Source organism: Schistocerca nitens, chromosome 4 (genome assembly GCF_023898315.1).
Source record: "Schistocerca nitens isolate TAMUIC-IGC-003100 chromosome 4, iqSchNite1.1, whole genome shotgun sequence".
Taxonomy (NCBI): domain Eukaryota; kingdom Metazoa; phylum Arthropoda; class Insecta; order Orthoptera; family Acrididae; genus Schistocerca; species Schistocerca nitens.
In genome coordinates, this window is record NC_064617.1 from 161132865 (window position 1) to 161145303 (window position 12439).

Here is a 12439-nt window from a genome sequence, read left to right on the forward strand (position 1 = left end):
CAGGGCCAAGTCCTCTTTCCTTGGCGTCCAACACTTTTTCCCAGCCGGCACTGGAACGTCTCTTCCGCCACCGTCTGAAGGCAACAAAACCGTTTGGCATCCGTACAAAGGACAGTCTCGAGTCAGTACACCTGGAGGGCATTAAGGTCCTCCACCAGGGATGGAGTAGGGCATCTCCCTGGCTACTACAAAGGCCAACATTACTTGTTGATCTGGCTGCTTACAAGAAGTATTGTACTCCGGACCACCTTTTTAAAATTAAACTTACTGAGATTTTAGACCGCCATTCAGATTTTGTTACTGTTTACATGGATGGGTCTAAACTGGGGGATTTATGGGCTGCTCTGTTGTGTTTCCCGATACTGTCCGTAGGATAGGGCTCCCAGAGCAGTTCTCAGTTTACTATGCAGAACTGTTTGCCATTCTGCAAGCATTAGAGCATATGCGCCGACATCATGGCACGAAATTCATCATCTGTTCCGATTCCCAAAGTGCTCTACACGCTCTTGAACAGATGTACCCAGCAGATCGGATGGTGCAAGAAGTGCAGGACGCACTCCTGCTCTTGCAAAAGCAGGGTAAGGATGTAATTTTCTGCTGGGTTCCAGGGCACATAGGGATTCCTGGAAATGAACTTGCAGATGCGGCTGCCATGGAGGCTTGCTCCATCCCACCTCCTGCTCGCTGTTCCGTCCCCCTGCAGGCAATAACATCTTTCGTGACTCGGAAGGTCATGCGTTGGTGGGAAGCTCAGTGGCTTGACGTGAGGGATAATAAGTTGCGAGCGGTGAAGGATTCTGTCCGACCGTGGCTCACCTCCTTCCGACAACGACGAGCTGAGGAAGTAGCCCTTACACGGCTTAGAATAGGACATTGTCCGTTGACACATGGTTTCCTGTTACGTCGTGAGGAGCCACCACCGGGTCAGACATGTGGGACACAGCTGTCGATACGACATATTTTAACTGTGTTTTATATGCGGGTTTGAGGGAAGATTTCAGTTTCCCACCAGACCTGCCCTCTCTTTTAACTAATAATGAGGCGAGCGTCGCTCGAGTTTTACGTTTTTGTGTGATGTCTGGACTTCTTCCCAAATTATTAGGATTGAGGTCTTAATGTGCTGTACAGTGGTTTGGTCACCCATTATTTGTAAGAGGTCACTCAGCCACCGTTAATTATTTTTGCCTGTTTTGTACTGCTATTTTATTTTTCGTTTTATCTACCTGTTTTGATGTGCTGTGTCCAATCTTGCAATTAGAACATTACCAATTCTCGCAAAGATCGGCTCTGAATTGACCTTTTGGGAACGGGCGCTGATAAACTCGTTGTTGTCCGCCCTAAAACACTAATCATCATCATCATCATCATCTGTACCTTTAACGATTTGAGATTCAGTGCTTTGTGTTAGCTCTTGTACCTCTGATTCTCCTCCACCACAGCTACAACAGTTTTCAGCTACAATATCGATTGTTCCTAGATGGCCGTTATGACCGAGCGGTTCTAGGCACTTCATTCCGGAGCAAAGGGGTGGCTACGGTCCAAGGTTCGAATCCTGCCTCGGCAGGGATATGTGTTATGTCCTTAGGTTAGTTAGGTTTACGAAGTTCTAAGTCTAGGGGACTGATGACCTCAGATGTTAAGTCCCATAGTGCTTAGAGCCAATGCCATCGATTGTCCCTCTTCCTGTTTGCATACTCTGAAACTGAGGTAATTTCTCAACTTTCCCGAGATCTAACCTAAAAAATGGCCCACTCCTCTCCACAAAGCGCCCCCCTCTCGTGTAACGGCTTCTTGTGTGTAGCGGACTTCTGATCTATTTAGCGCAACCTGGAAACCGACCTCTCTATGACACATTGTTAAGGCCGTATGTTATAACAGAAGCAAAAATTAACTGTGAAGGTCGCCATTGTTGTAAACTGACTTCATCTTCCATACTGCCGACATCAGAGAGACTCTGCATCCAACAGTGAGCGTTAACAAAAACTGTTCCTTTTTTTTTTTTTTTAGAAAGGTTGAAGAACAGGGTTAAAATTCAGGAGGAAAGGGTATCAATGATAAAAAATGGAATGAAAAAACGAACATACTGATGTGGAATGAAACTATGTGGGCGCTTAAGAAACAGCGTGATGTAATGGAATTTCTAACTGCAGAAGAGGTCGTCCACACATGGAACACCCTGTCCTTTAGCATGACCTTGCCAGACGACATACGAGCGTTGTAACATCTGCAACAAGCCGACGCCTTGGATTAACTGTCATCGATTATCCTCCATAATGTCCAGAAGCATTCTACTTTCATCTGTTTCCAAAACTTAGGGGGCACCTTCGGGGGCTTCACTTTGTTGAAAAGGTGTAAGCAGAGGTGAGGTTGTGGCTCCGTCAAATTCGTCAAACAGTCTACAGTAAGGGTACAAACAAACTGGTCTCTCGTTGGTTGAATTTTAAGAAATAAACTTGTAGATATGACGAATAAAGGTTTAGAATGTTATTACAGTTTTTTTATTTAAAAAGCCTTAAGAGTAGTCACATAAAAAAAATTGGAGGCTCTACTTTTTAGCACGCTATCGTAACTACCATCATCAAGATCGTCAGGTGTAGGTCAATGTTTTACAAAAGCCTTTTTAAGGAAAACTATATGTTTGTCATTAAAACCTACCAGTGCTGAACCTCTGCGCGATCAGCTGGTCGCGCCACGGTATCTAGTTGAGCATCTTTTCCTTTTGGGGGTCGTGATTCGCCCGGAGACAGGTGGGAGGGCAGTGACGATGAGACCAGGAAGGTGAAACAGTTCCCTCGAGGTGAGGTGGCCGAGTTGAAACCTGCCGGCGAGGCTAGAACTATGCCGGAAGTTGATGGCTAGTGCAAGTTCGGCAGTAAACAGTCACCAGCGCTGAGCGAATCAGCAATACCAGGAAGAGGCGCTATGGCGGGTTCCTGGACTGCGAACCATTATTACCTAAGTTGTGGACGGTTACAAACCTTTGGACGTGTGCGGCGCTTACCGAGGGAAGTAGCGTATAGTGTGTTCAGCGACCAATGGGACCTGGATGAGGACGACTGACCGCCGGTGTATTGAAGTTGGGTCTCGGCTCTACGATGTCCTCTCTGGATCGCTGTGGGGATATGTCTGGTGGGATTCCGATTCGGTTAAGCGCCGAGTATCGGCAGTAACCATTACAGAACTTCCATTTGCTGTACCAGTACCGTGACTGTTTGGTTCACTAGTTTCCTGATTGTTCGCTCGAGGATCATTTCAGTTCCGTATCAGATTTCTGGTTATTGATCCCGCTTCCGTCTCTAGCCAGGAAAATTATTAGAGCACACCTATAAAACTACAAAAAATTATTTTATTTAATTCTCCAGTCTCAGTGTTGCTTGCCAAGTTCGGTCTCAGCTTCCGAGTTGGCTGCTGTAAACCACTGGATTAGTGGCGGCACGGATTTATGTGTTAAGTGGGTTCATTCCATGCGCCACCTCCTGCATGTACTATTACTGAAGAGCGCAGTTCTATCTATTGTCTCATTCGCTATTTATGTTACCAAGTTTGGCTGTGTTTCTTTATTGTTTATGTGCGTTGGTTGGTTGTTTTGGGGGAAGGAGACTAGACAGCGAGGTCATTGGTCTCATCGGAGTAGGGAAGGACGGGGAAGGAAGTCGGCCCTGCCCTTTGAAAGAAACCATCCCGGCATTTGCCTGGAGAGATTTAGGGAAATCACGGAAAACTTAAATCAGGATGGCCGGACGAGGGATTGAACCGTCGTCCTCCCGAATGCGAGTCCAGTGTCTAACCACTGCGCCACCTCACTCGGTCTATGTGCGTTGGGCCTCCCTATCTAAGACTCTGTTAATGTTGATTTCCTTTGCATTTTTTACTACTACCTGGCTGTAATGTTAACCGCAGGGGTTCTTTAGCCACCAGAACGCGTTAACTTTGGATTTAGTGCTCCGCGCCGCTTGGCTGTTACTTATTTACACCTCGCCCACATGGTGCGAGATTTGTACAGTTTGTGGTTGGCGATTGAACTTCTTGCTCGGTAACTGTATTAGGAACTGAGTTTAGATTTTACCCACCTTACAAGTTTCATTGATCTGAATCCGTTTATTCAGTTAAAAATTATTCACTTGTTCCTCTTGTTGCTGTAATTTTGACTGTCGTGTGGCGGCATTCGGTCTATAGTAGAGGCCAGAACCAATTTCTGTAGTAAATTCTGTACTTATTTATTAATTAGGCTACCATTTGTATTTATTTCAGTGAGACTTGGATGAAATCTCCAGGCGCAACGTCCGAAAGCGGAGCCAAGTCCGCACCTGACAGAACGTCTACCCGGGTATAGGCGGCTCTGCACCACTTAATCTTTGGGAGCCAACTATACACTGAGACAGGGTTGTATAGCACATTCATGTATTTATTTGTGTCTTGATCATTGCGCGCCTACTGCAGATCTTACTTAGATTTTTTAAAATATTTTTGCCTCATGAAAATTGTTGGAGTGTTAACTGGCTAATTTGCCAATTGAGTAATTAATAGATTAATTTACGTAAATGTGTTTATGCGAGTGTAGCTGAGCCATTTGAATGGTTACTTGTGTGCTGCTGGTTTTTTTAAGTAGCCAAAGACTAGGAGATTTACGATCTGTTAATTTCATGAAGACTCTCATTTACTATTTGTACCATTCCGGACACCATATTTAACATTAGTTATTCCTCTTGGGCGCCTTGCGCACCTCCACTATCCGGTGGTGTAGTAATTTTCTCGTACGGTGCTTACTTGAAAAAATTGTTGTAAGCTCCTATGGGGCCAAACTGCTGAGGTCATCAGTCCCTGTGCTTATACACTACCTAGCCTAAACTAACTGAGGCTAAGGACAACACATACACCCATGTTCGAGGGAGGAATAAAATTTTCGACGGGGGCCAGCCGCTCGAACCGTGGCAAGGCGCCCGAGACCATACGATTACCCCGCGCGGCCTGCTTATTTGATGAGTGCACTTCTATTTTGGATTGTAAATTTTTAAGTTTCCTCAGAGAAAGAATTTTTAGCTCTTATATCGTACCGCTACAGTTTTTATTGTTGATTATTCTGTGTCTTTTATCTGTCACTATCACTGGAGGTGTTTCTCAAACAGAAATTTAATAAATAATGTGATTCAGTGTGTTCTGTTAAAGTATTGAAAGAGTTCACAAAACGAATTATGTTCCTTCTCACTTTGGTCTTGTCGCTCCTACCATGCGAGCGTTGTCCGCAGCTCGTGGTCGTGCGGTAGCGTTCTCGTTTCCCGCGCCCGGGTTCCCGGGTTCGATTCCCGGCGGGGTCAGGGATTTTCTCTGCCTCGTGATGACTGGGTGTTGTGTGATGTCCTTAGGTTAGTTACGTTTAAGTAGTTCTAAGTTCTAGGGAACTGATGACCATAGATGTTAAGTCCCATAGTGCTCAGAGCCATTTGAACCATGCGAGCGTTGCGTACGTTTTTGGTAGCGAGAGCGTGGTTGTCTTTGGGGTGAAGGACTGATATATATTGCGCATCATTCGTGCTGCTACATTTAGTTATATTTTAATACCCTGTTTTGTCTCTTCCTGTTTGGACGCAGTTGCTGTTGGTGGTGGTGGTGGTGGTTAGTGTTTAACGTCCCGTCGACAACGAGGTCATTAGAGACGGAGCGCAAGCTCGGGTTAGGGAAGGATTGGGAAGGAAATCGGCCGTGCCCTTTCACAGGAACCATCCCGGCATTTGCCTGAAACGATTTAGGGAAATCACGGAAAACCTAAATCAGGATGGCCGGAGACGGGATTGAACCGTCGTCCTCCCGAATGCGAGTCCAGTGTGCTAACCAGTTGCTGTTGTTTAGAAATTGGGGTTCGATGTGCGTTGCATTCCATCTGGAATCTAGAGTCGTGGTACGTGTGCGGTCTTCGAAAAAAGGAACAGCTGAAGTATAAGTGCCGATTCGGTGGATTAACCGAAGTTAGAGACGTTCACGGACTATCGGCGCGGCTTTGATGTGGGTGATCAAGGCTAGGTGACGATGGAGTGGATAGGACAAGTGGACGCCCATCTTGAATACTGTGGCGTTTCCCCCTCCAAGCCTTAGAAAATTCTTCATTTCCTAAAAACAAAGAGGTGTGTCGAATGCAGGCACAATTGCGGATAGGCTAAGGCAGGTTGAAGATTTATCGACGGTGGCCAGTGATCTTCAGATCAAACCTGACGCTGAAAGCTTTATAACAGGGTGGTCAGTTTGCAGACTGGTTTGAGCGCCTCAAGTGGGATAGCGATCAGTGGATTAGTGAGTCCAGGAAAAACGAAGATGCCGAACATCAGGCATTCTCCCCGTCACCCAGAACTGATGATATAGAGGAACCTCCCGTCAGACTTGCTAAATTGCTCGTTTATTTCTTAAGTGTGTTGCGTGGCATAAAAATCCTCGGTAGTGACGGGTATCCGGAGTTAGCAAAATTTTTGTAGTTTTCCGTTAAACTAGACGAAGTTTTGAAGACGTTGTGGGAATCCGTTTTCTAGCTTACCGATCCACTGAGTCAGGGTCCCTTCGCCAGAATGTTTAGGTACAAGACGTCCTTAAAAGAAAGAAGATTGTGAGGGTTATTATTTTTTCCGGATTCTGAAGGTGGATGAGGACGTAGTTCATTATATTCGTGAAGTACGAACGGGAGCCGTAACTTTTCACCTAGATCTATCAGAGTGCGAGGTTTGATTTTTCCCATATTTTCTCTTCATATATTTGGGACCTGGTAATTAAGGAATGCAGGATGGGTTACGATTGTGGACGGGGCCCGAATCAATTACTATTGGTTTGCTTTGCAGTTTCAGTCATTTATTTTAATAAATAATAATTGAAAGCAAGTCAATGAGGTCACAATCAGACTTTTAAGGCACGTAACCACAATCACGGCTGAAGGCTTTTAACGTGAAAAACGGCAATTATTTAAGATTTAACAAATACATAAAACAGACAGCCAATAATTTTGAAGAGAAGCCAATGTGGTAGAAATCAAAAATTTAAGGCAAGTAACCAAAATCACTGCTGAAGGACTTTAACGCCCAAAATGGCAATTATTAAAAATTTAGCAAACATTCTTAAAATACAGACAGCAAATGATTTTTAAAAACAACCGAATGAGGTTGCAATCAGAATTTGAAGGCAAGTAGCCACAACCACTGCTGAATGCCCTTAACGCCAAAATTTGCAATTATAAAAATTTAACAAATCTGTTGTCAAACGTCGAATGTCATAGCAAAAGTTAAATTAAAGAAAAATTAAAAACAGATCACCAAACAGGTAACCGGGGCGTTAGCGGCCACAAGACAGAAACATTCCCCCTGGTTGAACTTAACAATGTAAGAAGCTGAAAGTAGTAAAGAGTAAATAAGAAGCTCAAGAAGGCTAATCAGATCCGCCTTCCCCAGGTACTCCACTCGCTGCCTTTCACCTCGGTGACATTACGAGCAGCAAAACGAACAATGGTGGAGGTTTCTCTAGGCGAATTGCAATGCACTCAAGTTAAGCATGCAAGATCCGGTTTCCACGAGGTCGTGCACCCTCGTGACCACTGCCCCAGTCCTTGCACGCCGCCAGTAGTTCTGCACGGAAGTCACTGCTCCTGCGTCCCCCACCGAACTCCACACTCACACCACACGGAAGAAGAGGTCGCCCCAAAGTTAGGGCAGCAGAACTACATATCGATAAGCGCCACTTCTGCCACTAGTGGACAGGCAACGCTTACGAAACCAAGTGGCGCCAGTGAACACGAGAACAAGACAAACAACGCAACCATGCCAACTAAAGGATACGATTTGGCAGAAATCTGCATACGGCACGAACGCGAGCCGCAACACCGCTCTGTATTGTCTTTTGTTAGATTTGCTGGTTATAACAGTATCTTGCAAGGTATTAAGCCAGAAGTTCATTTCTGGGTCCTGTTTGCTGGAAGACCCATGACCTACAGCGGCTTGATAGTCTGGTTACTCTTGTGGAGAAAGTTATGCAAGCTGACTAAAGGAGAGTCTGCGAGAGGGCGTCGTCTTAAGTTTTCTCCAGCAGCACTCCAGGAGCGGGTTCCCCTAATAATGTGCCGGCTGTTAAAGGTCGTTGGTATCGTTGTGCTTGTCAGGGACATTTTGCCCGCCATTGCGGGTCCAACGGGAAGAACGTCCTAACAGCTGGCGCTACATGAGGGCTCAGCACAGTACAGGTTCATTGTTGACGCGTCAGTGTATTAAATTACAAGCGATGACCAAAAGCTTTCTTCCTTTCGTTTGCTCTTACGTTCGTAATAAGTTCCTGCATGCTTTGTTCGACTTGGGTAGTAGTGTTTCACTAATAAATCGTCAGTGATATTACAGATATCGGCGTGTTTGTAAGCTCCTAAATTCAAAACCCGTAGGCATAATTTGAAGAACCGTCAGTGGTCAGCCTATGCCCTTCACTGGCCATGTACGCATTTATTGTCCGACTGCCGAGTTTTCTTGGCCTAAAAGGGTTTCGCCGGGGGGGGGGGGGGGGGGGAGTCTCAGAACCTAACTTTAATTGAAATGCAAGTTCGTTAGTCCAACTGGGCACTTGTTAGATTGCGCGTGCCGCTGATGTTATTTTGGATTTCGCCCTGAAGTGAAGTTCCGCTTTTGTCAACATTCTAAGGGGATGTGCCCACGCAATAACTATATTCATAGCACTGTGGCAAGCCTGCCCCTTAAACTGAGGTCTTGATAGATATATTCCGTAGTTTTCACAATGTGTTGACTGACAAATTATATGTTAAAACCCGTATTGAATATCGCATTTTGCTGTCTGATCAGATTCCGGTCAGACATTCACTGTATCGATTATCCCATGCAAAATGAAGGTGCTGTGTGAGTTAGTTAACAAAGTGCTCATGGAGGGGTATGTCACGCCAGCACTTTTGGTCATGAAGAATAATAGAGGGGGATTCATCAAAAGGTCATCTTGGAGTCCCCTAATCGATTTGCACGGCTGTTTTCCTTAGTTTTCGGGTGCTCGTTATTTTTAGGTTTTTGATTTGAATCAGGCATAGTACGAAAGTCCTCGGCTGTAAAGTCCAGGGCTGTCAAAGCTTCCTGTGCCAATTGGATCCTATATGAGCCTATCTAGTGGCGCAGCCGTTCTTTCCAGGTTGCTTGATGCCGTGCTTGGTGATTTTAACTATGTGGAGGACAGCCTCATTTATGGTGCCAACTTTTACCATTATGTCATTTTTGGCATCTACATATTGTTCTGAGCCGTTTGGCACAAGTGAATATTACTGTCAGTCCATCTAAGGCAACCTTAGCCCATCGTGAGATATTCTTTCTTGGAAATTTAGTTTCGGCAGAAGAGGTTAAGATCGACCAGTCATGGACCAAGGCCATTTATAGTTTCCACCCTCCGAAAACCAAGACTGTCGTGGTGCGTTTTATCGGGTTGACCAACTTTTTTCGGGAACTCCTCCCCAAATTTGCAGAACTGGCTGCTCCCTGAACTTCTTGCGAAAAAAGCGTGATTTCTACAAGCCACCTTTGATTCTCTGGGAATCGCATTCAGTAACATAGCAGTTCTGGCGGTCCCCGACTTAAACCATCCGTTTATAGTGCAGACCGATACCCAGCTGTGCGGTTGGTGCCGTGCTCCTTCAGGAGCAAGATGAGGTGCGGAGGCCTTAGCGTTTGTCTCCAGGTGCGTGTTCCCGCGGTAGCGGTTCTCTTTGTATTGGAGAAACTCAAGTTTTACTTGGAACACCGGAAGTTCACCTTGAAAACGGATAATCAGGAATTTATTTAGGTTTTAGTCTATCCCTGTAAACCAGGTTGCATTGTACGATGGACTGTGCGTATTCCAGCCTTTCAGTTAAACGTGCATCATATCTGGGGAGTGGTAGTGTTGTCGATACCCTGAGACATATGCTCGAGGATCAGAAAGAGGGTCCTCCCATAGGAGAGGTTTCTGTGAAAGCTCTACCTAGTGACATTAAAATATTGTTTGGCGACCTTATGCAGAAGCAGCAGGGTGATCGCAAACGGGTTCCCATCAGGGATCAGTTGAGGTTAGGGAAAGATGTTCCCCTTTGAGAGTTGCAGCAGGAAACAGTGTGAGACATGTGTCCGTGGCATGACGAGTTTAGGATTTGCATAGCCACCGTATCTTGTTCCAGCTATATTTAAATGTTTTGAATGCTCGGTGGTCACAAGTTATTTCGGAGTCTACAAGACAATGTACAAAATTCGTGAGTCTCTTACCTTGCATCGGAATGTCAGGATGAAGGTCGACCAGTGCCGAGAATATCAGATGGCAGAGCCGATTTAGAACGGCTGAAGTTGCTTCAATTCTCCAGTTCGGTGTCCACAATAGAGCTGCTTTCTATGGGTTATGTCGATTCCCTTCCCATACCCAAGTTGGACACCATTATTTTTTTGTCAACGTCAGTGGTTTTACCGAGTTCAAAATCAAATGGTTCAAATGGCTCTGAGCACTATGGGACTCAACATCTTAGGTCATCAGTCCCCAAGAACTTAGAACTACGTAAACCTAACTAACCTAAGGACATCACACACACCCATGCCCGAGGCAGGATTCGAACCTGCGACCGTAGCAGTCCCGCGGTTCCGGACTGCAGCGCCAGAACCGCTAGACCACCGCGGCTGGCTTTACCGAGTTCAGCTGGCTTTGTCCAGTAGTGGCTTTACAGCGGCGCAAAGTATTAAGAACCTAGATGGGGTTCCTTCCTGGTACGGGTCTTCTAAAGTGGCAGTCAGTGACAATGCGCCCTGCTTCATTACTAGAGAATTTCAATACTTTTACCTCCATTCTTGGGTTCGACGCATCGCCACCGTCCTGTGTTGCCTCCAGTCTTCATTTGTGGAGTGCATCAGTCGCAACTTAAAGTCTTCGCCTTCCACTCTGAGGCTAAAGAAGTGGCACCTTCTGCCTCAGGCATGGATATGTGTGGTGTCCTTAGGTTAGTTAGGTTTAAGTAGTTCTAAGTTCTAGGGGACTGATGACCTCAGAGGTTAAGTCCCATAGTGCTCAGAGCCACTTGAACCATTTTTTTAAACTTGTAGGTAATCTTATAAAGTGGAAGACGATGGAGATAAAGTTAAGAGGAGAGACGGGATTCTGGAAAAAGAAAAGTGGCACCTTACCTTACCTGGCCTTTAGAACCACCAGCACTGGAAACACCGAGCCACTCTCACTTCTCTCATGTTGATTCATCCCCACAATTCCCCAGTGGCAAACATTTGGACCATTCACAACCTCCTTTCCAATGTTGTCCTCAGGTAATCAACGATAAGTGGCACAGGTCCAAGACCAATATCCAAAGCGACGAAGAGCCACAGTGTAACGGGCGCTAGCGTCAGATTGGAGATATAGCCTCGTTAGGAACTTATCTCTAAAATAAGTCTTCCAATTAACTGGCTCTCCGTTTTGTAGGTCCGTGTAGGGTAATAGAGCTTCTTATTCTGGTCGAGCTAAGGCTTATGAATGAGGAAAATCAGAGGGAATTCCGTGTCCGTTTGAGTTAGGTGCAGTGTCCGCCCCCCACCCTTACCCCTCGAATTTAGAGTAGGAGGGGAGGGAGGGGGGTGGCTGGGGGCAGAATTTTTAGCTCTCTTATTGTAGTGTTACTGTTTTTATTATGGTATTTAATCTATTTGATATCAATAAATCTGGTACAGTTATATGATTGCAAGTTGTTCTGTTCCTCAGTATTCAATATCTCGGGAGATCTGATTTAATGCTTTGTGTTAAAATAACGAGGAAATATAGAACTCGAATTATGGTCAATTTCACTTGGCCCTGCCCTTCCTGCCACATTCAGTCTGATGTGGGTATTGCGCATTAGATGAATTAAGCATTACTGAGGAGAAAAAAAGAAATGCAGCTCATAACTGGGAAGGCAAGTAGCACAAATAGAGGCATCAATGGAGGAATCAAGCACATCACGTTTCTGTCCATGCACGGAATGTCATTACTGTCATACCTTGGCACGTATAGTGATGCATCAGGCCGAAGCAGGATGCCAGCACGCAACTCAGCGAGCTCCTTAGCGTGGCAGTCACACCGAATTCCAGTTGTGTGTAAAGGGCACAGATCCTCCTACTCACTAACAAACACGGTTATACTCAGTTTCGAAATACGAAATAAATTTAACTTGAAAAACGTGCACATATTTCACGGACGCGAACTACGCTCTATATAAACAAAAAAAAAAAAAAAAAAAAAAAAAAAAAAAAACGCAAATGATTTTATTACGTACTGAGCTAGAGACATAACGACAGAATAATTAATCAGCGATTACTTAGTTTTGAGGGAGTTCTTGTTACCGCGAATGTGTGGTTAAGTTTCCAAACGAATGGAGAAATAAGTTTACTGCTGTGAGTGACAGTTTATTGCGACAAAGCGTTTAGACGTTTTAAATATCCGTAAAATC